Source organism: Marmota monax, unplaced genomic scaffold, assembly GCF_021218885.2.
Source record: "Marmota monax isolate L192 unplaced genomic scaffold, Marmota_monax_Labrador192_F-V1.1 WCK01_AAM20220418_F8-fsc00017, whole genome shotgun sequence".
Classification (NCBI taxonomy): Eukaryota; Metazoa; Chordata; class Mammalia; order Rodentia; family Sciuridae; genus Marmota; species Marmota monax.
The window spans coordinates 14,407,132-14,432,756 of NW_026695241.1; the positions used below are offsets into that span (position 1 = coordinate 14,407,132).

General features: G+C 38.3%; 1 protein-coding gene across 8 annotated transcripts in view; it reads left to right on the plus strand.

The window, feature by feature from the left end:
- Nucleotides 1-25,625, plus strand: part of Ston2 (stonin 2) — a 130,972-nt gene that overhangs the window by 75,410 nt on the left and 29,937 nt on the right. The window lies entirely within an intron of this gene.

The window sequence follows — 25,625 nt, forward strand, 5'->3', positions numbered from 1 at the left end:
TCAAAAAATTAATACCTGGGAAGAACTCAAGAAAAATGTTGTAGGCAAGATAAGGCTATGTGTAAAGTTAATTTCATTCAAATATTGTAGATAATTTGAGACAGCCCTCTTAACAGCCATGAAGAATTACCTCCCAATTATGAATGTAAAGATACTGCGTTAAGAGGGTTTATAGTATCAGAGAGTGAAATAGGAAACTGCAGTAGGAATTTCCCAAACCAGAGGCACTGCTGTGACACATGTGGATGTTTGGCCTGTGCCCAGGTGTCTCTGCAAATGCAATGCAGGTTCATTCTTGGCACCTCCGGGCAAGCAACTTAGGTATTCTCTTTAAGGAGTAACCTGTACCTAACATATCTAGGTTTTTGGAGCAGCAGTGAACAACAGCTAAAAAATAATGTTCTAAGAAGGCATACCTGAACTTTATGGCATGTAAGAAGAGCACAAAGTTATCTGTGTGTGAATGTTGGAGGGCATAGAGGCCCAGACAGGGTGAAAAATCTCTCTTCTAAGTTTATGAAGACCACAGTATGTGTTTTGCTGTGAGAATCACTGTGATTATCACTGCTCCTGTGGTACTAACACCAAGTTTGCTTCCTTATTGCTTTCGATTCCCCTTGCCTAATTAAAAGCAGAGATTTATTAGCAACCAGTTGGCTAGTGTGTTAGAAGATGATCTGAGTATGCCACTCATTTTGAGACCACGTAAGCAAGAAGTGAAGGTAGGAACCATTATGATGATTTTTCTGAAGAGTCATGTTTTAAAGTTGTGACTTTCCAGTTATAATTGAAAAGCAAATATACACACTACTAAGCCTCCCATAGAGTTAACAGCACTGATAGCTATTCTGGTTCTCAGGTATTTGCATATTGCATACAACATACTATAGTATAAAAATGTCACCATTACTACCAAACCTGCTTCTCTCCCATATCCAATGTTCAGGAACACAATAGAGTTTAGAAGAGTGTGGGCAATGAATCTTCCCACTAAGGCCTATTCCACATGTTTTCAGAATTTTTTGGCTTTCTTCATAAACCAAATTGATATTGCAATGCCTGCTTGAATCTGGCTTTTCTGAGGCATCTTTACGATTAATTTAGCATCTTTATGATGAATTTTTAGGCATCTTTATGATGAATTTTTTTTTACTTCATTGTGTTTTGTATCTACTCTTATTGCTTAGTCTACCAACCAGACTGTAAACTGGACATACAGGAACCAGAGTATGCACTCAGGACAGCTTTGTCTTTGAGTAGGGTATACTTTCTCCTTCCCTCTTAAAAAATTTCCTCCAAAGAGCCTCAGGCACTACTAGCCTTTGGCCAACTCTACCATCCTGTGTCTCTGGTTTCTGGAGCTATTTTCTCTTCTACCCCCTGCATAAGTAGGTGTGTCAAGACTTTGGCTCTAACCAAAAGGTCAAGGTTTATTCTAAAATAAAGCAACACCTTTGTTATAGAGATGCTGTAAACTACTGCTACATCTCAGTCAGGCTATATATACCTTGGGGCCTAGATTAGGAAAAATAGTTGTGGATCCTGGTTGTTTCCTAAATGGTAATGGTCAGGGAAAGTAGAGAAGAGAAAGGAGAAAGAATGAAGAGTGCTTAGTCAGCAGCCTCAGGTGGGGGGGGGGGGGAATTATAATTAGCGTCAAACTGTAGTCTCCATTAAGCTCCGGTTTCCTGCTTCTCTGTTTGCTGGTCTTATGTGTTATCTTTTCCCTGTAATATTTCTTCTTGTGCTTTGGTGTTCCTCATGTTAATGCCATGCACTTCTTCGGAGGATGTAGCCCTGATGATCATTCTCACAGTCACTTAGGATGTGACTACAGGCACATCCTAAGTCACAGAGATTTGTCCTGAACAGATTCTCAAAAGATTGGCATGTCATCTACATCTTCAAGTACCCCAAAGATGATGCTGAGAATATATAGATTGCTTTCGCTTTAGTTTGAGAAAGAGATCTTGAGGATTTGGTAAGAGTGAAATCAAAGAGCTAGAATGAAGAATGTCAGATGAAGTTTTAATATGAGGACTTTATGTCTTTATGAGATGAAAGTGAAAACTTTGGCCCTCACTTAGAAATCTCATTTGGCTAGAGATTATATATTTCTCTTATTATACTGTATAATATAGATTGATTTGCAAAAATTATCCCAATTATTCTCTTCTTTTAATCTGTTCCCTTGCAACATGACTTTCTGGCTCCTTTTATCAAGTGGTAAAGTCTGTTTCCCCAGCCACTGAATCTTGGCTTGGCTTTATTCCTTGTTTTGACCAGGAGAATGTGCAGAAATAATGTTAGTCCCCAGTCTCAGTTTTAAGGCAGCCTCTCATACTTCTGCTTGTTCTCCTGGAATCCAAGTCAGTCATCATGTAGAAACTCCTGGGCACTCTTGCTGTGACCCAGAGACCCTGTCACACAATTGACAGTGATTCTATATTAGACGTGGAAATGAGGCAATCCTAAACCAGCCAGCTGTCCTCAGACACTTGAATGGGTCCAGCAGAGATCAGAAAAACCCATCCAGATCTAAAGACTCATGAGCAATAATACTTACTGTTTTAAGCTGCTGAGTTTGGAGTAGTTTGTTAAGCTAATCATGACTGATACATTTGGTGATCTGGATCCTGGTACCTTGTGTTCACTGTTGGGTCTATTAATGTCAAACACTTAGTTTAACACAGCAGAAAAGATTCAATCAGTGGATGAAGAGGTTCTATTAGATGAGGGGAAGTCCTCAATTCTTATGATTGTCAGCATTATTTTGAGGTGTTTTTAATAACAGAGGCCTAGGCCTTGTGCTAGAATATTCGGTCAGATATCTGTAGATGGAGTCAAGGAATTTGTAATTTACAAAGGTCTGGTGATTGGCCAGAATTAAAAACTAATAATGCAGTGGTTTGTCAATTCTTTGGATTACTAAAAGATGCAATGATCCAGTTCACCCAGTATTTAAGCAAATAACACTCAGTTGATTTAGGGGTTCTTACTGACCTATATACTTTCAGCCATAGAAATAAACTTTATTATTCCTCTGTATAAAAGCACATTAGTCCTGATAATGGTTGGAAACATCATAGGTGAAGGAAGACCTATGGCTAGAATTATGTATCATTTACCATTGTATCCCCTGGAGCTTAGAACATGGCATGGACTCATGAATAAATTTTGGATATTGGGAAGGTAATGGGACTCTGTTTTGAGGACTTCACAGTCTAATAAGAAAACTATTAGAGATTTATTACTTATTATGTATTAAGAAAACAAAGCAAACGGTGTTTTAACCCCAAAACTACATTTATTGCCTGTAGTTGTATCTGTGTGTGTATCTAATGTTGCTATGATAATACTGCATTACAAACAACTAGAAAATATCAGTGGCATCAACAATGTTCATTTCTTAACCCTTGTGTCTGCAGGTTGAAGGGGAAAATTGGCTTGTTCTTATCTGGCTCAGATGGGGGTGGCTTCTTCTGTTTCCCTTGTCCTAGCCCCAGCACCAGCTGCTAGCTTGTCATGTTCTGGTGATGGAAGGGGTAAGAGCACAAGCCACCCATGCAAGCTCATTACAAGCTTTTGATTATGTCATAAATCCATTAACATCATATTGGTCAAAGCAAGTCACATAGCCAAGCCCAATGTCAAAGGGCAGGGAAACATTAATATTTTTAGCAAGATGAATGACAAAATCTTGTTGTGTCAAAGGAAATGGATCCAGAAGGGGTGAATAAATAGGACTACGAAAGTGTTCTCCCCTTTTCTGGGGGGAGGGGTCTAGGAAGGAGTTGTACCTTTTCCTTCTTTGGAAGGATCATGGAGTCATAGTTGGATCCTAGAAGAACCAAGAGGCAGAAAAGAATCCATCTTGAAGGTAACTCAAGTTTGATGTTTTCAGATGCCATTGGAATTCCTGTAGAATGCCTCTTTTCCATTCCACCCCATCTTCCAAAATGTAAAGGTCCTTGGCTTTGGCTATTCCCTATCCAGTTCCAGGAGGGCTATTACTTGGGTGGAGTTATTACTTCAGATCAAATGACATCCCTTTGCTATGGTCTCCTCTTTTTCAAATGAAAGGTAACCAGTTTCCATCCATTCTGAACCTCGGACCCTTACGCAAACCCAAAATTGCAACAGTTGAAAGAGGTTTGGGTGAACATCCTCTCCTAAAGGCCCATCTTGCCTTGTTTGCAGGTGGCCTGAGCTTTTTTCTCTTGAGATGGGAAAACAGCAACCTAACATATGATTGATATTTTCAAAAATTCTACAGTGTAGAAGTAATGTTTTATGGTATCATAGATTAAGAATAATAATGGAGCACTTTATTTCAGGCCACGGATTTATAGACTTTGCTATTGATCATTCTGTGCCTTTGGATCTCCATGGTGTTCTCTGAGGAAAGTAAGGTATGAAGGATTATGTAATCTTTCTGAGAACATATCTGTGGCCAGCTGAGATTAGCAACCTGTCTTCCTGCTTTTTCAGCTTTTGCTTGAAATTTGATTGATCTGTCTTGTTTCACAGAAAGCTTAGGAGGATGTCCTTATCTTCTGAGTTTATCCTCCTAGGAAACCCACCTTCCAGTATTTGTTTGTGGAAACAAGGAAGTTTAGCAAGGAGCTATTCCACAACAGAGATTTCTACACCACAGTTTTAAGTAAGCAGGATTATAGGTCATTTCTAAATTGTATTTCCTGAAATTTCTTCATTACTGCCTTGACGACAGATCTGAATTAGGCAGGGGACTATTTAAAAAGTCCTCCCAACCTTAAAAGAGCGTACTACAGGGATACTCTACATTGATGTTCATAGCAGCACAATTCACAATTGCTAGACTGTGGAACCAACCCAGATGCCCTTCAAAAGATGAATGGATAAAAAAAATGTGGCATTTATACACCATGGAGTATTACGCAGCACTAAAAAATGACAAAATCATAGAATTTGCAGGGAAATGGATGGCACTAGAGCAGATTATGCTTAGTGAAGCTAGCCAATCCCTAAAAAACAAATACCAAATGTCTTCTTTGATATAATGAGAGCAACTAAGAACAGAGCAGGGAGGAAGAGCAGGAAGAAAAGATTAACATTAAACAGATACATGAGGTGGGATGGAAAGGGAGAGAAAAGGGAAATTGCATGGTAATGGAGGGAGACCCTCATTGTTATACAAAATTACATATAAGAGGTTGTGAGGGGAATGGGAAAATAAACAAGGAGAGAAATGAATTACAGTGGATGGGGTAGTGAGAGAAGATGGGAGGGGAGGGAGGGGGGATGGTAGAGGATAGGAAAGGTAGCAGAATACAACAGTTACTAATAGGGCATTATGTAAAAATGTGGATGTGTAACCGATGTGATTCTGCAATCTGTATTTGGGGTAAAATTGGGAGTTCATAACCAACTTGAATCTAATGTATGAAATATGATATGTCAAGAGCTTTATAATGTTTTGAACTACCAATAAAAAAAATAAATTAAAAAAAAAATTAAAAAAAAAAAAAAGTCCTCCCAAGTCCTTGTGACTGTGTTGCTTTTGTGTATTATCTGAGCCATTACCTGCATTTCTGTTGCCTGGTGACTATAAATGAGGGATGCAAGCTCACATTCAGCAATTTGTGCAATGGTTCTCTGACAGAATGTTATTTCTATTTTATGTAAAAAATACTAATTTAATTTAAACAACTCATTTAAACTAATGCCTTATGCTATTCATGATAGGATCAAAGCAGGCATTTCTTGTAGTATTTTTTTTGTCAAATTAATACATGCAAACAATCAAGTAATTGCAGTGGCTCAGAATATATAGGGTCTGCTACAATTAATGGATAAACTGATTACCTTGAATGTTTCCTTGCTGGTGACTTCTTTGCTGGGTACCTCATATCTCCTATATACACTGATGCTGCATAATATATTGTTATTTAAGCAATAATTTAATATCCTACTCATCCTTGTTTACCAATGAAAATCTGGAAGCCAGCATAAATAAATAGACACTGAATGAACCGAAGAATGAGTGAATGCTAAGAGGACTACATCCATCTTCCAAGAAAAATGTGGGTTCTTCCCAGGTATTTCTGCCAGAGAAAGGGCAGTGAAGGGTTAAAGTTCTTTACAGGAGCAGGAGGGATTTGGCAGAGCTGCTTGAATCACATTCTTTCTGCTACTATAGCAACAGGTTGAGAATTCTGCCAGCATAGTCGCCTGCCTACACAGAAATGCCCAAGTGCAGGCTACTTCATTGTCTGGGGGACAACTGTTTTTTCTATGATGTTTCAATGAAGCAGTTTCTTTGCGGAAACAAAGAGGTTAATACAAAGCTGGGGCTAAGAATCATGGAAAGGCAGAGAGGGATCTTGTTTTGATTAGAGTGACATTTGCAATCTTTTGTCCTTGGAGAGGTGTGAGGTGGGGGAAGGAATTGAGGTTTAATCTGTAGTCAACAGAATGTTCTCCCTTTTTAAGGAGGCATCTCTTCTGAGAGATGGCCCCTGGCCACATTTGGAAAACTTTCTCTTCCTATTATTGCTAACAAATACAGTGTTTTAGTCAAAGTTCTTGTATTATTGTTCTTGTGCTCTTCTAAGTTTGGAGATACAAGATTGGACCAGAATGTAGTCTTTTCCTCAGCATTTATCGGACTTTCTAACCAGTGCTATGCCTGGGTTGTTTACTGAGAAGAAAAGTTAACCAAGGATGAGAAATGTTTTGTTTGTTTGTTTTCCTTTTTTTTTCCTCTTTTACTTTGTGAAACAGTATAGTAAAATGAAGAAAGGAAATGGGAAAGTTACTTAAACAGCATTAAGTTTCCAGTAGACTTCACAAAGCCCTGGAAAGCTGTGCTGCTTGCCTCTCCCTAACTTGTAGCCATACTTAAAAATGCTCAGACTATTATTCATTGTTGCTGTTGCTTAGCTCTGTGAGAGACAAGGAAGGTGTAGGTGTGGTCATAATTAGAGTTTAAGGCTAATTGTAATTCTTGTGGGAACTAGTAGATGAAATCAATAGACTTTATTACTTTGGATTAATTGATCATATTACCACTACCATTATCAATTCTACAACTCATTTTTATTTTGCATGCAGATGGAGAAATCTGTCTGGTTCATCTTTGTTCCTGGTTTACAAATACATTCTGGACCAAAAAAGAAAAAGAAAAAAATTGAACATATTAAATCTTTCTTCAGAAGCTGCCCTGGGTTTTATTATTAAAAGTTTAAGTCTAAAAATCTTTTATTCTCAGCCCACTGCATACCATTTATATAGATATGGGATAAGCCCTTCATTAGAGTCTGATCATTAAAACCTTGTAGTCTCAGGTATCTACTGAAGCTGCCATTCTTGTGCCTTGTAGTCTAAAGAGTGTTGGACTAAGAGCCGGAAGCCTTGGAGTCTAGTCTAGCCAGGAGTGGGCTTGGGCTGCTCATCTGGGGATTTTAACTCTGTTGTATATAAAATGAAAGACTCAAAGGAGATTTCCAGGATTTTCCCCAGATCTCTCCCCACATAAAAAAGGGCACTCCTGTTTGTGGTTTTACTGAAATCTTACAAGTTGCAAAGCTCTGCAAAGCTGTGCTGCTTGCCTCTCCCTAACTTGTAGCCACACTTAGATCTCTGCTTCAACATTGCTTAGGGCAGCCTCCCCTGACTCCCAGGCTATGCCAGGACTCCAGGTCTCTGTTCCTCATATGCTTGTTCTTTCTTTCACCACACATACTACAGTTTGAAATAATCTATTTCATGTTTTTAATTCCATTTTCTGTCTCACCATGAGACTGAGGACTCAGTCAAGCATTCATCTGTTTTGTTCTCCATTGTGTCTGTAGGCAGTGTTGGTTGGATAACTGAAGGTGCAGTGAAAGGCTTTATGGGGGTCCAGTGATTGTATCACAACCTCTGCCCACAGGATCTTTTTTCTTTTTTCCTTTTCTGTTTCTTTTTGGTACTGGGGATTGAACTCAGGGGACAGACAGACACGAATGGTGGAAACACAAGGTTAAAGAGAACGATTCCATAAAATGGGTCTACTGTACTGACCCCAACATGCTTTCTTTGCCAAAGGGCAACTTACCTGCAGCCCTGCCTGGTGGAAGTGGACAGGATATGTCACATTCCTCAGCAAACAACCTGTCATTTGAAAGGAAATGCAGGCAGGAAATACCTGTGATAAGAGGAACCCAAGTTACTTTGAAGGGAGAGACATTTGTGATATTTTTCACAGACCAGATTCTGGAAGATAAGGAAAATACCTCTCAACCATAAAACCTGTAAAAATGATTAAGTTTACAATTAGAACCAGTCAGCATGGGCCAAGGTGACCTAGAGTTGTCATGGCAATGGGGACTCAAAAGTCTGATGTCACCCTGCCATCAATCAAAAGTCAAGAAGTGGATGTGGGCAGGACTCTCTGGAAACTTCTCTGGAACCTCCCAAACTAGAGTGCAGGAGAGGCATATTGTACCTTTCCTCTCTGAGAGGACCCACTCTCTCCCCCAAGAGTGTCCCCTTTCCCTTTTCCTATCCTGTCTATAAACTCATCCCTATTACTTTGAGTGACATGTCTAAAACTTTCTGACTTGGTCACAAGAATCAGGGTTTAAAGGGCAAATCTTTGCATTGCCTATTTCTCGAAAGGCCCCAGCTCTGTAACACCTAGTCCCTTTGTAAAATTTTTGAGATAGAGTCTCACTAAGTTGCAGAGGCTTGCCTCAAACTTTCTATCCTTCTGCCTCAGCCTCCTTAGTTGCTGGGATTGCAGTCATGTGCCACCATGCCCAGCCCACAAGGATCTTAAGATTTTGTCTGCTTTTCTTTTCTTCCTTTAATTCCACGCTTCAGACCTAAAATATTGTATAGTATAGAGAATTCAAAGAAAAAACTCTGGGTTCTTATCTACTGATCTAATCATTAGATAAAGTTTCATTTTCCTTGATTGGACTTATAAGTCTATTAAGACAGAATCTGTGAAAGGAGGACAGGCCTTGAGATTATATAGAATGTACAGAATATAGGTTTTATAGAATAGAAGTGGCAGAAACAAAAGAAAGAGGAAGAAAAGGCTGAAAACCAAGGGGCTCTGCCTTTTTAATTAATTTGCCTGGAAGGTTTTACAAGCAAGGACAGAATTCTTAGCATCAATGTTGAGTAATGGTATAAAGCATTTGCTACGAAAAGATGATTACATAAACAAGAAAATCTAACTGAACTGAACTTCAGAAATCATTTTGCTTTGGAAAAAAAGGTTATTTTTTATTTTGAAAAGAATTGTCAGGTTCCTATAAACCAGTACAGTGTCATCAATATAGGAAAATGCATCTTGAAATTGGAGCTAGCCCTTACATCCATACACTTATACAGTGAGTAGCAATTTTTATTCTAAGCAGCAAGCCTAAGTCTAGATCCCAGGAGGGAAGAGTGAGAATTCCTTAGGTTGGAGGTGTAATGGATATTCATCAGCCAGGAACAGGAGGTTTTGGGGGAAGTTGATTGAATTAAAAGATCGAACTTCTTTTGGCCTCACTTAGTTTGCAATTTGTAGAGGAAATGGCTTAGGGGAGTTTTACTAAGTGAATTAAGTTTCCCATACAAAGCATAAAATATGTAGCTTCAGGAAACCAAAGCAGCTTCCATTTATCTTGAGAGTCTGATGTCAGGTGAGATATCTAAGTTCAACTTTAATGGCAGGGGGCAATTTTCTCTACACAATTGTTTCTGGTTCCTTTTCTTATTAACACCCACAGACACAGAGGGTGATTATAGCTGCCTTTAGGCTTCATAAACTGGGACTAAGCTCATTAAACCCCAGCCAGATTCTTTCCTTCCCAGAGCCATTTCAGCAAGGAGAGAACGAATAAAACAATCACATAATCTCTTTTCTTTCTGGAGAGGGAGTAATTTTAGCCAAGAATGCAAGGTGTACCTTGTGAAGTGTATACCTACACAGCACAAATGCCACACATACATATGCATGCATGTCTGTCCTGCTTGTTCACTTACTTAGGCAGAGATGGTATGGGTTGCCATATTGGCCCAAGACCAGGAAAGAATTGTGTTGGGTTGACCAGTAGCCAAACCATAAGACAAATATGTCTCCCTGAGCAATGTGGCTGTTCTTTCATTTACAGAAACACAAAACAAAAATAACATGGGAGTGTAGGGCTTTCCTACCTGATGTCCCCTGGCTAGTTCAAGGGGTCTGCTCTATATAAAGCACTCCCTGAATTTTCTGGGAATCTGCTTCCTTCTGGACCTGTTTGGAAAATAAACAAACAAACAAATAAACAGCTTTAATGAAATTCTTTGCAAAGAAAATCCCATTTTTTTTCCAGTGGCAAAGCCTCTTTTAAATCTCAGCTCTGCCACTTCCTAACTGTACAACTAAACGGGTATGTTATTTAACCTCTCTGTGCCTCATGGTCTTCATCTCTATATGGAGTTCATATTAATATTTCCACCAGAGGATTATTTTTGAAGCAAATAAGGTCATCTAAGAGTTTTTTGTTTGTTTTTCCACAATGCCTGGCACACACTATGAATTTTAAAATTAGTTTTGTTTTTAATAGATACCCATTGGAGATAGTGCACCTTTTCTGTTTCACCCTTTTCAAATTAGAAACACCCCCTTCCACTTGGTACTGTTGTGGAAGTGGGTTCCATTGGGGCATGGAGATGAGGAAAAAGGGGCAAGCACAGCAGAGGTGGTTGGGCAGGAACAAGGGTGATGGATACCTGTGCCCCACATTCTTCTCCTCCTTCCTTCTGTAGCTCTTTCCAGTATGTCACTCTGTTATTAGGTGGTACTATTATGGTTCTGGGAAGAGGCTAATCCCTATAGCTCAGTGTTGCACACATATTTGGAGTCAAACTGGTAAGAAAATTATTTTTATTCAAAGCCAGCTTTGAAGGAAGATTTCTTTCAAAAATTCCATCTTCAGAAAACTCTAGGGCAAAGAAAGCTTTTAAAAGAGAAGAAGAGTCAAAAGTCAGGAATGTACCTATGCAGATTTAATTCTTTTTTGCTAGGCAGGCTGGGGCCTGGGTAGTCTCCATTCTCAGCTTCCTTAGCATCCATCAGACTGGTAAGGTGAGGGGCAGCCCTTTACTCTCAGCTTGAGGAAGCTGTCCTCAATGTCAGGGGGCCTAATATTCACTCTGTTTCAATACTGCTTCTTTACCTGTTGATGCTACATACAATTATAGGTGCCATACAAAAAGGAATATAAATTCAGTTCCACCTTCTAGGAGTGAATCTAAGTTCCAGGCTTACTTTCACCTGCTCTTCAAGTCCTTTATGTGTATTGGTTGTTCAGCTAAAATCCCAAACCAAAGCTATCATTGACACACATTGAGCACTCAGGAGAGATCAGTGGTAACCACTGTCTTCAGTATGAAAGACAAAGAGATAGTCATAGAAACATTTGGCACATTGAAAAAAATACATTTAAAAAAGTCAGGAGTTTGAGCATCAAAAGTTAGCAGATCGAGTGTCAAATTTCCTGAGCCTTCCATCCTCTAAGAACTTTCAAGCTTGCAAGGAAGGGATGTGAATCATTGGACCTGGAAAGAGGGTACAAGGAAGAAGAAACAAGAGCTTTCTTGTCCATCTCTGCTGAGAAAGAACCATCACTACAGTACAGCTAAGTAGATGGCCAGGGCCCTGAGCTTCTGTAGTCTTAGTTTCCTAACTCATAAAGTAAGGACAATGTTGGAGTAGTAAGTGAGATAATGTATATAAAGCACATGGCATTAGGGCCTGGCATTTAGTAGGTGCCCATAAATATTAGTCACAGTTAGATCATGAATAATTCCTGGATATGCAGCTATTGGGAAGCCAATAAGAGTTCTCAGTTCTTTGTAGCTTAACCCTTACTTCTGCCCATTGCTCACATATTGACTGCAGCAAATGGAGAGGAGCTGCCACTTATGTAGCCCATGTGTCTGCCAGTTAGTTAGTCTTGACTGTTTATAGGTGGAAATTAAATGACCATCATGAGGGTTCACAGGCACTTTCTTGCCATAGATGGTGCAAGAGAAAAGTAGGCCTCAGAAGGTACATGTGAGATGGTGATGACTGCAGAATGCTGATGGTGGTGGTGGTGGTGGTGGTGTGTGTGTGTGTGTGTGTGTGTGTGTGTGTGTGTTTGTTTAACATGAATTCATATTTTATTTTTTAATTCATTTGCATCTTATCAAAAGTGGTATAATATTCTTTCTGGCCAAACTAGAGTGGCATACATGGTTGTCTTTCACAATAAAAAGGAGAAGAATGGATATGAATTTTAGAAATATGGATATGAATTTGTCCTATCTTTAAAATAGGATCATCTAACCCAGCCCTCTCACTTTAAAATGTAGAAAGTGAGACCTGTAGGTATTAAATGAATTCTTTAGATAGCAGAATAACAGGTCTTCCAGCCCTCATACAGGTTCCTGCATACATGGTCTCTTGGCCTGTTGTTCTTTCAAAGTCACCAGGACATAAAACAATTTTAGAGCCATTGTTTTGAAATTTAATGGTAGACATCTGTGTGGAGAATTCTCAAATAAGATACACCACCTTTGGCCCAGTCGCTTCCTGTCTTTATCCCATTATCCCTGACTCTCCATGGGAAATGCATGCCTTTAAAAAAGGCAGTGATGAAACAAGGAACAGTTCCTGTTTTTCCCACTGAAGAGTGGCTTCCCTGCAACTCTGTGCTCTTAGATACATATCATGATCAAAACAGAATAAGATTCTTGAACTCTATCATGGTCTGGGGACTTACCTTGTAAGAGTATTTCATAGTGGAACCTCATCCTCTCTAGCTCTGCAATTCCAAGGAAGTATCAGATCTACAGAGCACAACACCTGGATAATTAAATATTTAAAAATTCTCTTAATTAAGTAAAATTTTAAAGAATATATAAATAAACAAGAAGGTATAGAAAAAGTATTTGGAGAAAATGTGCACTCAAAATATAATAGCTGGGCTTGGGTTGTGGCTCAGTGGCAGAGTGCTTGCTTAGCACATTTAAGGCATTGTGTTCGATCCTCAGCACCACATAAAAATAAATGAATAAAACAAAGGTATTGTGTCCATCTACAACTACAAGTATTTTAAAAAAATATATAGTAGCCAATGATCAAATCAAGAGTTAGAAAATTCTAGAATTATCCAGAGAAGTCTAAATTTTTCTCTCAATTATAGATTATCTTTTTAACAGCTTAGATTCAATATTTCACATCTCCTTTGTTTAAAATTACTAATAATGATGATTATAGCTGTTTTCTTTTAAGCAACCATTATAAGCCAGTATAATAAATGCTTTTCGTGAGATCTCATTTAATTTGCATGGTAAGGTGAGGTACAGATATGATTTCCCTCATTCTATTGATAAAGGCATTTGTTATGAAGGAGACCCACCAGTGTAGAGGATTCTAGAGAAGACATAATACTTAGTAAAAAAAAAAAAAAAATAGAGTTTATTTAAAAGGGATCGAAGGGAAAGGGGATACTTTTGAGAGAGAATGGGTCCTCTCAGAAGGAGAAGGATGATGTGCCCTTCCTGCCCTCCAGTTTTGTTTTTTTTTAACCTTTATTTTGTTTGTTTATTTTTATGTGGTGCTGAGGATCTAACCCAGTGTCAAACATGCGAGGTAAGCACTTTACCGCTGAGCCACAACCCCAGCCTGCCCTCCAATTTTATTGGGGGTCCCGGGCAAGTTTCCAGAGAGTCTTGCCCAAGGATAATTGATTTTTGACTGACAACAGGATGACTTCAGAAGTTATATGTCCACTGTACATGGTAAAGATCCAAGGCAACTCTGGGTCACTTTGGTCCGTGCTGACCAGTTCTAATTGGCTAGTGGGAATTATCTTTATCTTACTGAATTTTAGAATCTGGTTTGTGTACGAATCACAGAACCCTTCCCCTTGCCCCCTCCCCTAGGATAATTTGTGTTTTTAATCTCAACATTTTGGGCCTGCATTTCCCTGTGGATAATAGGTTCTTTGCTGAGGAATGCAACATATCCTATTGACTTAACCCAGGCAGGGTTGCAGGTAAATTCCTTTTAAAAGAAAAAGTGGGGGACAGAGCTATGGGCTCAGCTAATTATCCTCTTAACCTTATGTTCCTACTGCTCACATCCACATGTTCCCTGTCAAACTGAGGCTCAGGGTCAAAATACCTGATCTGGGGTGGAGGGGAATTTGAAAACCTATTTCTGTCCCTACAGAAGTAAGACAGAGCAAGTTTTAGGGGAAGATTGTTAATCTAGTTGCTAAACCATAGGAGGGGCTCCTGTCAGAAGCCCATCCTGTTCTACCTGGCTAGCATTACCCAGCAGCAAGCACTTCTGAATGTGGAAGACACAGCCTGTTAAAGCCCACTAGGACAGAAAGGCATCTGTCCCCAATCCTTCCAGCAATCCCTCAGAGTATATGTCTATGGATAAAACCACATCCTTTGGGTGAATCTGGTTGTCCATTGAGAATTTGTTTCCTCCATCAGTTCTCATTTTTTCTTGCACAAAAAGCCATACTCTCTTTACTACCCTCCCACACCCACCTTTGAGTGGCCAGGGACAGGTACAAGAGTTGCCACATAAGTGGCTAGGCCTTGTCAGACACCGAGAGGTACACCTGTGAGTAAATGCCCCACCATAGCACAAGGGCTCACAGTCCTTTTAAAAATTATTTCTAGGACTGGGCTCAATTGCATAAATCCAGAGAGTGTAAATCTTAACAGTGACTAATGACAGTACTTAAAATTTGTAAATTTCTGCTTGGGAAGTCCTTTCAGAAGCAATTTATATTCAAAGTCAAAAGTAATTCTTTCTTATCTTTGTATCATAATACTAGAAGCTAAAGATATAATAGCTTTAAATTCATTATCCCATTTATCGACCATACTCATTAGGAAATTAAATGTCAGCCAGGCTGTTTCGTTCAAAGATTACATACCATCAGGAGTCAGTAGGACCCAGATTTCTCTAACTCTGAAGCCCATGCTCTTACATGCTACATTATACAGTACCCCCCTCACACACACACCTTTTTTTTTTTGGTGCCAGAACCATTGAATCCAGAGGTACTGTACCATTCAGTCACAGCCCTTTTTATTTTTTATTTTGAGACAGGATCTCACTAAGTTGTGGAGACTAAACTTGAACTTGAGCTCCTCCTGCCTCAGCCTCCTGGGTCACTAGGATTGTGTGCACCAGCTTGTACTGTCCCTTTTTAGAAAAAAGAAAATAAATTTATACTCTGGGTTTTGATTGTTTTTTTTTTTTTCACCAGTCAACTTCAAGGAGTGAAGATTTGCCACCAGTTAGGTTATGCTGAAGGTTAACATTGCCCCTTCTGAAAGCACCTCCAAAAGATGCAGTAAATACCTGATGTGATAATTGCATCAGTATGCATAGCTCACTAGCTTAGCCTCATTTGGAAGTATATCTGCTTATTGTTTTTCACTCTCTCTTGTTGCCCTATGCTCCTATTTTGAAACATGGAAGGTCTAAGAGAGTCATCACCGAGATGACACCCCCAACACCCAGTTATAGCAGTCAGGGTTTCTGTATGTGCCTCCTTTATCCTTGCCAGGATAAATTTGACATTTAGAATGTGCATTCTTTAATATTCCACCCAAATTATTGTTTCTCTTTCATTGAAATAATCGGTGATTTTTATTAGAGCAACAAGCTAAAATTTAGCTAGTAATTATCATGTTTAGGCATAACTGCAGTGCTCCCTTTGGTGCTAATTGGTTAAAGGGTTAATGTTCTATTGTATTTTTTTATGTCTGCTATATTGGAAGATGCCTAGTTTTAGTTAGATTTCCCCTTCATTTCCCTAAGAGTCAAGGTAGAGCCATCTTTGGAGATGACTTGTTTAAAGTCATGCTGTGATCATGAACTGACTCATCAGGATTTAGTTCCTTGAAAGTGAAATTTCTTGTTTAGATTGTGTGACTGATCACACAGGCTATCAGGGCTTGATGCCCTAGGTAAAAATAGAGAACATCAAAATGAAAAGAGTGAATTACGGAATCAGTAGGATTCTTTGGTTAAAACAACAAAAATAAACTTTGCCTAATTAGAAAATTTAAAAGGAGAGTTTGTTGGAAAGATTTGGTGGGTCGTGCTCACAAGAATCAAAGGGAATGCTGAAAAATCAAGCTGAAGAGCCAGAATCAGAATAGGCGGGAGCCAGGCCCTCTGGCAAGGACTTGCAGATGGTTTCTTCTGGGTGCCACATCTTGATGAATGAGCAACATGCATTGTCAGTTTGTTTCACTTTCCAAAGGGTCATTTTTAAGGGATAGAACTTTTCAGTGATTGGGCTTAGCGTTTGGCTTAGGAGAGCAGGAACCTTGGTGGACCACCCCACCAGTCAGTATCTCTAAGGAGATGCCTCTTAAATAAGACCCTGAAAACACTAACCATAAAGGAAAAAAACAAATGATGAATTAGATCAGATTAAATTTAAAATGCCTGTTAAGCAAAGCCATCAATAAGAAAGTTAAAGGCAAGCCACAGCATAGGAGGAGATATTTACAGTAGATACTCCTAACAAATACTCATTTCCAGAATATATAAAGAATTTCTATGAATCAAGGAGAACACAGCAGACACAGGACAAAAGTCATGAAAAGGCTCATCACAAAAACCTCTTCACAAAAATCTCTTCACAAAGGAGGCTATAAACATATGAAAAGTGCACAACTTCATTAGGCATTAGTGAAAGTCAATTAAATGCACCATATGACACACTACAGACCCATCATCAGCTAAAATCTAAATGACAGGTAAAGATGTAGAGCCACCAGAATGCTGTGGTTCACTGAGTAGCAGTGTAAATTAATACTATTAATTTGCAAATGATGGCAGCTCAGTTCTGCTCCTGGGTACCCCAAATAAATGTGTGCACACATGTACCAAAAGGCACATACAGGAATGTTCACAGAGATGCTAGCTATAATCACCAAGTCCAGAAACTACCAAATGACCTAAGTAATACAAGGGATAAATTACTTCACATTCCCACAATTGAATACAATACAGAGATGTAAATTAGCTCACTGCATGCAACATCAAAAATGAATCTCACAAATATCAAGAGAACAGACTATTTTATTTCATTTATAAAAGTTAAAAATAAGTGAACTAACAGGTGGTCTTAGGAGTCTGGACAATGATTACCCTGAGGGGAGGGACTTCATGAGTAGAATTGGACAAATGTGGTCTTCTACAGTGCTGACTGTGTCCTGTCTTTTGATCTGTTGAATTTCCTAGTGTCTTCACATTGTCAAAATTCATTGAACTTTAAACACAAGATTTATGTTCTTTTCCATATGCTTTATACTTTAATAAGAAGTTTACAGAAAGGGAAATAATGAGACAAAGGCTAAAATAACATTGGTTGGGTGTGAATCCTGACTCCATCCCTCCTTGTATGTGTGACACTGGGTAAGTTACTGAGCTGCTTTGTGCCTGTTTTTTCATCTGTTAAAGGGAGATAATGGGAATACTATCTCATAGGATCACTGGAAGAATTAAATGAGAAAATACATGTAAAGTGCTTAAAACAGTGTCTGGTATAAAGTAAGTAGAAAATATCTCTTAGGTAGAGTATTATTATATTGTGTCATAACTGTTCCATGTGAGAACTGCTTGGGGAATTAAGGAAATGCATGTTGAACATCCCTAATCTGAATATCTGAAAACTGAAATGCTCCAGAATCCAAAATTTTTTGAGCTGTCATGCACTCCTGCAATCCAAACTATTCAGGAGGCTAGGAGCAGAGGATTGCAAGGTTGAAGCCAGCCTCAGCAACTTAGTGAGACCCTGTCTTAAAATAAAAGGTAAAACGGACTGGAGATGCAGTTCATGGGTAAAGTACCCTGTGTTCAATCCCCAGTATGAGGGGGAAGAAAAAAAGAATTTTTTGAGTACTGACATGACACCACAAGTAGAAATTTTCACAAATGACCTCATGTCCCAATTATTAAACATGCTGTATAAAATAATCTCTGGTTATATGTATAAGATATATGAATTTTGTGTTTAGACTTTGATCATGTCCCCAAGATTCCTTGTTATGTATATGCAGATATTCTAAAGTCTGAAAAAATACACAATATGAAACATTTCTGGGCCCAAGCATTTTAGATAAGGAATGTTCACCCTATATAAAACCCAGGCCTTAAGATTATAAGTAGAAAAAGAAATGTAAAAAGAACAAACAGTTGACTCTATAAGAGAATATCAGTAAATTCCAAATGAGTAATACAGATAAGAAAAACAAAAGAATTAAACAGAAGAAGCAATTACCATAGGTTAGAGTGTTCTGGGCCAAGCTCACAGAGTTGTTAGAAGTCAAAATAGTGGTTCTTGGTGGGAGGAGTGGCTGGAAGGAAGTGCTTATCTGGGCTGGCTGTGTGAATGTGCTCAGTTGTAAACGTTCATGGCACCATCCTCTTGGAACATGTACACCTTCCTCTGAGTGTATTCTCCTTCCAGTAGATGAAGAGAGTGCTGGTCTATAACCTGGTTGATTTTTAACAGCAGACAAGTTACTTAAGCTCTCTGAATTTTATTTTCCTTACCTACAGGCTGTAAAACCTTCCATAGGGTTGTATCTAGGATTAATAAATTAATGTATGTTGAACACCTTGTTCAGAATGGGATGATGAAATATTTTATGCACCTGATCAGCAAACTGGGTTAGAGGGCAACAAGCAGAACCAGACTTTTCCTGTTAAGATTTGGAACTTCTATTTGGGGTTCATTGCTTTGTTTGAGGAATGACCTTTTGTGTTGTTATTGTGAATGGACTTGTCACAGTGTGTCATGTGGTGGTGCAGTGACTCAACCAATGGGGCAAAGGACATTTCTGCTTCTCCAAGCCATGGCTTGACACTTGTCCCCACACCACCACTGTTGATTTCCTTTTCCTGTGTTTGCTAACAGTCACACCTGCAAGTGAGCACAACACCTGGCTTGGGTATGTACTAAATAAATATTTACTGAGTGCCAGGTGCTCCCAAAGGACATATAATGAGGACTAAAAACAGGGTAAAAAGTGAAGTAATCCAAACATTGAAGAATTTGCCTTCAAATAGCTTACAGTCTAGTAACAGGGTACACATGTTTCTTCTGAAAGCTACTTCCTTTCCTTTTCTTTTGCCTTATCCTCCACTGAGTATACATTACCTCATATTCTTATTCTAATTCATACTAATTCTGTGTGTTTCTGTATCCCTGTGACATACACTCACACTCACTGAACTGCATTCCATATAAACAGGTTAAAAACCATTTAACATGGTGTCTAGCCAACAAAAGCAATCAATTTATGTATATTTTCTCCTTACTCCCTATTTTCCTGCAAAACTACTGAAGACAGTGCATTATGTTAATTATAATTACAGAAACAACCATTGATTAGGTTCTGTTCTATCCAGTGTACTCTGCCAGGCACTTGTCTGCGTTATCTGTAACTGTCACAACATCTGCCCTCCTACAGGGCATAGTTATCCCCATTTTATAGGTGAGGGACCTGAGGCTTAGAGAGTTTAATTCATTTTGCTAACAGACTATTCACCCACAGACTGTGGTACAGTGCAAGCCATCCCCCTCTCCATGTACCATGATCCTCATAGAGCTGTTCAGAGTATTTGCTCTGATTAAACAATGTAATAATACCCTTCTGTGTCAGTTTGTCAGCCAAACAAAACCTTGTAGATGGCAGAAGTTGACACAGTGGTCACTCTCTTATTTTAATGATTCTAGTTTGACTGTAAATGTCAGGAGTCTATCAACCTTACAAACAAATTCTGAGCTCTTATTTTAGAAATGCCTTCTTCATATTCAGCAGCACTAACCTGGCACACCATCAGAAGGGATACTGAACCTATGTCATTATCTATATTAAAATCTTGGATGCAGATAAGCCTCCAGTTTCTGCAGGAAGAGCCAATGTATATTGAAAAAGTTCTGCCATTTCGGTCCTACCTTACTGGACTGTCTCTCTCAGATTAATTTAATGGTTATTACTAGTCTCTGTTCTAGAAACTTACAGACAGGTATCTGATGCAGATTAAGGTGAGCATTGCTTCGAGCTAGGCACAGAGCAGTCAGCTGATAAGGTGCATGCTTCTGGATGGTTATTCACAAGAAGGCATAGGCTAATGTGGCTACTGCTCTCACTGGTCTTAGCGTTGCATTCTGGCCTCTAACTTTCTCATGAACTACTCAGATTGAGACAACTAGTTCCTTCTTCCACAGGGTTGTGGTATGTGTTGGGGCTTAAGTCACATTCAAGTGAGGAGGGAGATCAAAAGTTAGCAAATCACCTTGAGTTTAAAATGTAGTATCATGGCTTTCAGCCTCAGAAACTTAATATTTTTGTTTTGAGAGGCTAAACTTTCTGAAAATTGACAGAAATTTGCATTAAGAGATACTTGCTGTCAATCTAACTAGTACCAGTTTTTTGTTCAAAAATAAAAAATAATAATAAATTGACTTTCTTCTGCATGGTTTTAGATCTTTATAGGCATTTTTCCCCCCCAGTTTTCACAAGAAGCTTTCAAGTCATTGGATAATTATTTGCATTTCACAGATGTGGACACTGAGCTGGCATTTCAACCAGGTGTAAACCTTGAGCACTTTCCACAGTACCCAGTGCCTTCAGGCATTCTGTCTACCAAAATGAACTGTCAGCTCCTTTGCCAGTTTGGCTTCAGCTATCTGAGGCAAAATTATCAGTCGTTTCCTTTTTTGAGTTCACATGGCAGTTTTTATATACCTTGTAAGAGCACTTCATGTTGTGCTCTAATTGATTTGACTCTATTGATTATTTATTAGCCTGCATCCTCTGCTACACTCTGAATTTCTTAAAGGCAGTGTCAGTGTCACGTTCCTTGTTTACATATGGTATGTCAGTACTTGGCTGTGTTGCATAGTGGAAGGACTGGGTTAAATATTGTGTCTATTTTTGGGAATTACATTCTTGGCACAAGACACACTGCCTGGTAGCAAATAGTACATGTTCAACAAATATTGAATGATTATAATCTTAGATATTATTTTTCCTCTGTGAATATTTTTATTATTAAAACTGAAAACAGTATCTACTTTAAGTGTTGATGTGAGATTAATGAATCAAACCACAATAAATGATGTTGTAATAGAAACTTTTGTGATTCAGATAGTGGTTTTGAGATTCATCAGGTTGTTGCATGTATAAATAGTTCATTTATTTTTATTGCTATGGTAATATTCTATGATAAGAATCTGTTCTAATCTGCTTGCCCATTCTCCTACTAATATATATTTGGAGCATGTCCAGTTTTTTACTATTATGAATGAAGCTACTATGAACATTCTTGAGCAAGTCTCTTTGGGACATATTTTTTGTGCACAAACGTAAGAGTAGAATGGCTGGGTTGAAAGGTAGATGAATGTTTATATTTATTAGAGGCTGCCTAATCATCTTTTAAAGTGAACTTACCATTCTGTACATTTACTAACAATGTATGAGAATTCTACTTGCTCCATGTCTTTGTTTACATTTGATATTATGCTTCCTAATTTTAGCCATTTTAGGAAGTGCATAGGATCTCTTTATACCTTTATTTGTATTTACCTGTTGAGCTCTTTTTTTTTTTTTTTTAATATGCTCTCTGGCCTTTCAGATAGCTTCTTTTTGTCCTTTAGTTGATTTGTGGAAGATTTTTTTTTTAATGCATTCTGGATGCAAGTCTTTTTCATTGGCTTGCCTTTTAACTTTTTAAATATTGTCTTGATAATTTGATGAAGGGAAATTTATACTTTTTTTTCTTTTATGGTTGGTACTTATTGTGTCCTAAGAAATTTTGCCTCCCCTAAAGGTCATTAATATAATTTTCTGTCCTCCTCCTGCAGAAGCTTTCTGATTTTAGCTTTTTAATAAATCTCTGAGTCCTAAGAATAATTTTCACATATACAGAGAAAAAATGGTTAAGGTCTCTATTTTTCTATATGGATATCCAGCTGCTCCAGCACTTCATTGAAAAGAATTTTTCCTTCCTCATTGATTTCATGACACCTTTGTCAAAACTCAAGTGCTGTATATATATGATCTATTTCTAGACTCTTCATTCTTTTCCATAACTTGTTTTTCCTATGATACTATTTAATTACTACAACTATATAGTAAATCTAGAAATTTGGTAAAGTAGGTCCACCAACATTTTTCATCTTCAAGAATGTCTTGCCAGGTGCAGTGGCACACCCCTGTAATCCCACAGGCTCCAGAGGCTAAGGCAGTAGGAATGCAGGTTCAAAGCCAGTGCTGGCAACTCAGCAAGGTCCTAAGGAACTTAGCAAAAAAGACCATATCTTAAAATAAAAATATAAAAGTCAGGGGAAGTGGTTCAATGGTAAAGTGCCCCTGGGTTCAATCCCTGTACCAAAAAAAGGCCATTGTTAATATTTTGATACCAAATTGTGCAATTGTATGAATTCTATACATTGGTTTCAGAAACTTTTTCATCTTAACAATATTGAGTTTTCAAATCCATGAACATGAAAGCTCTTCATTTACTTAGACCCTTCTGTAATTTTTCTTGGTAATGTTTTATAGTTTTCAGTGTAAAAGTCTTATACATCTTTTATTAACTTTACTTTTATATGTTTGACATTTTGTTCTGTTACAAATCATATTTTTAATGTTTATTTTCATGTGTTAATATTTTAGTATAAAGTTAAGTTTCAAATAGTGACTCTGTATCTTGAAACCTTAATATATTTACTTATTAGTTTTATAATTTTATTGATATTTTTGGACTTGCTGAGCACACAGGTCTCCTGTGAACAAAGTTTTACCTCTTTCTTTTGCTTTTTATTCCTTTTCCTTGCCTTGTTGCAATGTCTAAGGACTCTCATACAACACTGAATACAAATGGTGAAGAACACATTCAATATTTAATCATGTTAGCTGGGGTTTATGTACATAAAACTGAGGAAATTCTCTTTCATTCTTAATATCTGAGAATTTTTATCATTAATAGGCATTAAATTTTATCAGATAACTTTTTCTCCATTTTAGGGGATGATCTTACAATATATTGATGTGCAACACATTCGTTCTGTGTAATTTCCATAACGTGTTTCTATAACATTCCCAGGGGTGCAAAGGAATTGCCTTAAAGGCCAGAAGTTCAGGCATGTATTTTATTTTTTTATTTTTGAGTTGTAGTTGGACACAACACCTTTATTTCACTTATTTATTTTTATGTGGTGCTGAGGATTGAACCCAGGATCTCGCTCATGCTGGGCGCTCTACCGCTGAGCCACAACCCCAGCCCCCTCAGGCATGTATTTTAAAGAGACTACCATCATCTAGTACCATAAGCAGTTTGGTGTCACCTGAGCCCTGTGGGAGCCCTACAGGGAATTCGTGAATACTTTTATCTGTTGTTATTTTCAGCTTCTCCTTTATCAGCTTTGTTTGTAGCCCAGATGTTTTTCATTTTGGTGGTAAAAGTACGTTTTATTTCTTTCCTGTGTCCACATTTTCTAAGTGTTCTTCAGTGTCATGGATTAATTGTATTGGTTTAAAGTTTAAAAACATTACATATTAATATACCTCAGATCCATTTCTAGCAAATCTTTCTAAAATTATTTTCGAGTCACCTGATTCTTTCATCATTGAATGCTAGAAGGTGCTCTGTCCCAATTAGATCTTCCTCGGTGAAACTCTTAGTGCAGGTATGCTCAACAGACTTTTCTGTGGCTTCTCTTCTCTAGGAACTACTGTCCAGAGTAGTAAAATAAACAACAGAACATGCCTGTGTATAGTGTGATCAAGGTATAGATAAGGGACCTCAACCCTGCTTGAGAGTTTAGTGTGGGTCCAGGGTGACTTTGCTCAGAGGAAACTCTTCATAAGCTTGGCATTCAATTCTGGGGTTTTGTCTACCAGATGCAGTTGAGGCTTCAGAGACCTGATGTTGGAAGAACCCTCCCCTAGTCTGTACTGTGGATGGCACATGGAATAGGGACCACAGATAGGCTATTATTTCCATCTGCTTTGCTTTATTTTGGTGGAAGAGGAAGTTGTTATCTGGAGCACCACAAATCCTTGATAGTTATTTCCTCTTTCCATAAGAGAAGTGTCACTTGCCAGCTATCTGTTAAAGTAGGCTCCATCACTGGAGTTACAGAACCCTCCAAGCAGCTATTCTAAGTCACTGTCTTGTCAAAATAACCACTATTTCCCATTTTCCCCATCCCACCCCGATTACAGAATCCTGGATAGAGGGGATATTTTCTGTTCTTTCTCAATATTTCAGGTGCATAGCAATGCATGTCAGTTATCTGCATTGCTTTATATTGATTGTTACATTTAGAAGCTTATCCTAAGCAAAAAAATGAAGTAAAACAAAACAAACAAACAAAAAAAGCCCTTCAAATGAATGAACAAGGGCCTGCTTATTTTTCATTGTAATAACAAAAGTAGCTTTGGTTGTAGAGCATGCATTATTTTACAAATGGCATTCATGTGTCCCCTTTGGTTTTCATAACCATTTTGTGGTATAGGAAAAATTATTATTCTCTTTAAAATGTGGAAACTGAGACTGAGTAATAGAGAAATTTGTTCACGCTCAGCCAGTTTGAATGACATTGAGCTGCAGACCCAATGCTGCCGTATACCAGAGTGCTCAAGACTGAGGTGTTGCAAACAGACATATTATACTCAGATGCTAGGTCTCCACTTACTAGCTTTGTGACTTTGATCAATCACCTACCCCCTATGCCTTAGTGTCCCCATTGTTAAAATAGGGGTAATGATAGGACCTACCTCATTCAGGTGTTTTAGGATCAAGTGAGATTTTTTCGGCACAACTCCAGACAGAGCACCTGGCACACAGCAGTGGCATGGCTGAATCTTGTGAGTAGGGTTGTCTTGGAGGTTTGGTGGCTTATCACTATTCCACCTAACTCTCCTACCCTGAGGTCTGTACTTCAGAAGGCTCTAGAGTGCTCCAGGCATGCTCTAGAAGGTACCAGAGGCTCTAAAGATTAGAGAATCTAATCCCAAATTAAATTCTTTGAAGAAAAACTCACAGCACAAAAACCTCTTTCCCTGGTCAGTTTCCCCCTCCTTCTGAAATCATGTATGTTTATCTCTTATACACCCCTTGATATTCTTAATTTAATTTTTAGTTTCTATTTATTTCTGTGTGTGTATGTGTGTGTGTGTCTCTCTGTGTGTATGGTGTTGGGAATTGAACCCAGGGTCTTGCACATATTAGGCAAACACACTACCACTGACTAAATCCCCAGCCTGACACTCTAAATTTTAATCAGAAATCTTCACAAGATTTTTGATAGGGTAGTTCCATTCTTTCTTTCTAAATATTTTAGGAACTGTTTCTTCTTTGTTTGATAGCAGACCTCATCAAATTCATGCTAACTAGTGTCTGCTCTTGAAGAAAGTATAGAAATTCCCATGTTAGAGCTGGGGTTTAGCTCAGTAATACAGCACATGCTTAGCATGCACAAGACCCCGGGTGCAAGCCCCAGTACCAAAAAAAAGAAAAAGAAATTCCCATGCCAAATAGTGTATGTTCTTGTAAAAGCATACCT